This window comes from Phodopus roborovskii, unplaced genomic scaffold, assembly GCF_943737965.1.
Source record: "Phodopus roborovskii unplaced genomic scaffold, PHOROB, whole genome shotgun sequence".
Taxonomy (NCBI): domain Eukaryota; kingdom Metazoa; phylum Chordata; class Mammalia; order Rodentia; family Cricetidae; genus Phodopus; species Phodopus roborovskii.
The window spans coordinates 33,596,061-33,600,244 of NW_026126469.1; the positions used below are offsets into that span (position 1 = coordinate 33,596,061).

The 4,184-nt window shown below is 40.3% G+C and overlaps 1 pseudogene; it reads right to left on the reverse strand.

The window, feature by feature from the left end:
* Positions 1-2,541: 2,541 nt before the first annotated feature.
* Positions 2,542-2,940, reverse strand: LOC127226858 (prothymosin alpha-like; annotated as a pseudogene).
* Between the last annotated feature and the right edge of the window lie 1,244 nt (positions 2,941-4,184).

A 4,184-nucleotide genomic window follows, 5' to 3' on the forward strand; every position in this document is an offset into this window, starting at 1 on the left:
CCTTTAGGCCCCAAAACATAGTACTTACTAAATGTTTACTAAGTGAGTTAGTTGTATCTGTGGCTGTTATTTACCCTGAGGGTTTTGAGATGTATTTCTGTGAAAGTTGGATAATATGTAAGTTGAATGAAGTTACACAGGGTTTGTCCTCAATGAGGAAAAAAAAAATCAGTATTAGTGAAAATTATAGTTAATTATTCTACAACATAACTTGTAAGATATGTTGTTATGTATGATTTTAACAATAAATTTGGGTGCAAGGAACTAGAATTTATATGCAAAGGTGACAAATAGATATTTGGGGGCAAGGAGCTGGAATTTATATTTATATGCAGAGGTGACCAGTCCTATGTGTGAAGAACTTGAACAGATTTTCTTTGTAGACAATTTGTATACAGTTGCAGTTTAAGATTTTATACACATCTTTATCATTAATAATTAATTTGCCTTAATAAGCTTTGAAAATGACATTGTGATTAATCATTGAATTATCCAAATATCTCAATACTTAAAAATCAACTCCGCAGAAAGTAGCTATTGAAATTTTGGTCACTGGGGAAGGTATATTTTACATGAAAGATAGAAGCTGATTTTTTTAAAATTTAATTATTTGTGATTTTATAACTACACCTTAAAAAAATAACGCAGAAAAAGTTGAGGACCTAGTGGTGAAAGCCCTGAAAAGGTTTCCGGAGAATTTTGATGGAGAACTCAGCAACATCTCTCAAATAGTTTGTGTAGATTGACGCAAAAGTACCTGGTACAATGCTTTGTCTGTAGTAAACATACATTTTTTTTTTCTGTCCACACCAGTAGGATTCGTTATTCTAAGGCAACAGTTGTCAATTATTTCTCCTTCATGACACAATGCCGCAACACATTTCCACAGACTTGCTATAGTGTGTGCTGAGGTTTATGTACAATAACTATGATTCTGCTTTCTCCGTCTCCAGGAGGACATACACATGTAAATGAGAGCATGTCATCGGGCAGCAATGACAATGATACTATAATAACAATATTTATATAATGCAATTAAAGTGCATAGTGGCTTTTCCAGTAGAAGCTAAGTGTCTGAGCCATGTAGGCACGAGAGTCACCAGAGACCCCCAACACACATCTCATAGAACCACCTCAACAAAACATAAGCAGGAATGACACACCAGCATTCGTTGTGAGCTTGCCCAGATCACGGTGTGGGGAGACTCATGGGTGGTTCAGAATTTGTAATGAAGATGTCAAAAATCCACACTGAAGAAATGGAATTTTATTCAGTGCTAAATTCTGAAATTATAAGATTTTTCAGATAAAAAAGTGTGAAACTGGAAAAAAATATTACACCAAGTGAAGGAACCCAGGCACAGAAAGACAAAACACTAAATATTCTCTCTTATATTTGTGTTTTTTCTTTGCAGTGTATGCAGAATTCAGGAAAGCAGGGAGGGGCCACTGGTCTGATACATAAGGGAGGAGAGATAGGAAGAAATGGAAGAAATAGAGGCTGTAAAACCAGAGAGGGAAGACTAAGGATGGAGAGTTTGAGTAGGGATAGTGATGGGGGCTGTGGAGGCTAAGGGGAAGAGAAGGTGTAACCCCCAAAAATACGGTGTTTGCAAAAGCTGTATAGAAACCTGTACTTTGTAACGAGAGACAGACAGTGATAGACAGAGAGAAACAGATAGATGCATGGATGGATGGATAGATAAATAGATAGATGGATAGATTGATGGGTGAAACAGACAGAGAGACACATAGAGAATACTCTATAGAGTATGGGGTTTGATACTGCTACATCTATAAGTCATAAGTTATTAAACAAGAAAACAAGAATGCTAGTGCCAGGTGTAGTGTACCTCTGTTTTTCTTTCTTAGAACAACTCAGCAAAATAAAATTCCAGTTTATTGTTGGACATGGTTTCACATCAAATAGGCAAAAGAAAAAAAAAAAGAATAAAATAAAGTAAATAAAATAAAACAGCAACTTCATAGACAAAAAAAGAAGGAAAAAAGAGAAACTTTTTATTTTTGGCCTTTTTAACCATCTCATACAAACCAACTATTTATAGTACAGCTAGGAACATGCACACACACACACACACACACACACACACACACACACACAAGTTACTGGAATGCTTGGAATAAGATTGTTTTTTTTTTTTGGTTGTTTGTTTTTTTTTTGTTTCTGTTTGTTTGTTTTTCCTCCTTTGAGATTATAATGAACATGGTCACATCACAAGTAAGGTCAGTAAGTAGGACAGAGATCGATCTAAAGGCTGGTTTGGTCACCTGTTACCATTAAAAATGGCTGACTCCCTAACACTAGGTACAAATATATAAAATGTAAATAAAATGCAAACAAATTTTCCTTTTGAAGTATTTTTAAGGAAAAAAAAAAAAAAAACAGGGCCTTAGAAGTTTTGGTTTTCTTTCCTCCCCTGTTGCAAATTCATGTTGTGGTTTTGGTGGGGTGGTGGAGAGCGCATGCCATCTGTGGGTGTCACTGCACGCTATGTGCGGGCGGGCCTTGCCCCTCATGTTTAAATTCTGAGACAGGAAGTGGAGGGCGAATAGGTCATGGTGGCCTTAAGTTTAGCTTTCCCTTTCTGCTGTCTAGTCATCGTCATCAGTCTTCTGCTTCTTGGTGTCAACGTCATCATCCTCATCATCTTCAGCTACCCACTTGCCCGTAGGAGCCTCAGCTTCCTCATCTTCATCTCCATCCTCTTCTTCACCTTCACCTTCCTCCTCCTCTTCCTCCCCACCTTCTTCCTCTTCTTCATCTACCTCATTGTCAGACTCCTGCTCCCCATTTTCCTCATTAGCATTCCCATTGGCAGGTGCGTCTCTTCCATTCTTTGCTTCCTCCACAACTTCTTTCTTCCTTCAAGTCCTTGGTAGTGATCTCGGAGTTGGTGTCCACGGCCGCGTCTGACATGGTGGGGCAAGCCGGTGATCCGCTGCAACAAGGGAGGAGAGAAAGCTGCCAGAGTCTGCTGCTGAGGTGGAGGCGGGTGGCTAAGGTGGCTGCAGTGAGCGCAGAGCAGGACCCGGGAACAATGAAATGCAAACATGGCTTTCCAGAGCAGCCAGTGGGGGCCTAGTGTACCTCTTATGAGTTGTTGGTCATGGAGGCCCCAGAAGACCTCAAACAATACCTAGGCCCTAGGGAAACTTACTCTTCTTGTTTAGCTTAATTTTCATTTTAAATGTCTTTGTTTATACCAGGAGACGAGGACACACTCCCTGTGACTTACCTCCTCCAACTAGTCCTAACCTCATAACCATCTGTTCAGCTATGAACCTATCAATCGATTAACCCACTGATGAGGTTACACACCCCATGATCCATTTACCTCTGAATACAATTGTATTGAAGAGCAAGTTTTCAACACATCAGTCTTTGTGAACATTATACATACATAATACATACATACATATCATAAGAAGTAAGAAAGCAGGCTAGGTGTGGTGGTGCACTCGTTTAATCCCAGCACTTGTGAGGCAGAGGCAGAGGCAGAGGCGCAGAGAGGCAGAGAGGCAGAGAGGCAGAGAGGCAGAGAGGCAGAGAGGCAGAGAGGCAGAGAGGCGGAGGTGGAGGCGGAGGCAGAGGCAGAGGCAGAGGCATCTCTGAGTTTGAGGCCAGCCTGATCTCCAGAGAGAATGTCATGGCAGTAAAGGTTACACAGAGAAACCCTGTCTCACCAAAAGAAGGAGGAGAAGGGAGAAGAAAGAAGAAGAAAGAAAAGGAAGAAGAAGGAGAAGGAACATGAAGGAAGAAGTAATAAAACAGATCAAAAGATCAGAATTTCTTCATGGTTTTACCTTATTTTTCTTTTTTGAATAATTTTTTAAGAACATGTATGCATATCTTACATACATTCATGCCTGCACGCCACATGCATACCTAGTGCCCTCAGACCCTAAAAGAGGGTATTAGACCCCTCTGGATCTGGGGTTACAGACAGTGAATCACCGTGTAGGTGATAGGACTTGAACCTGGGTCCTATGCAAGAACAGCAAGTGCTCTTAACCATTCAAACTCCTCCATAACAAACTTTAAAACAAAATGTGAAGGACAGTAAGGGAGGGGAAAGGGTGCTCTCATTTTGTTTATTGGCTGAAACTCTGGCACTCAGCACAGCTGTGGTACTGATTAATCCTGGGCAGGATCAATGCCTCCC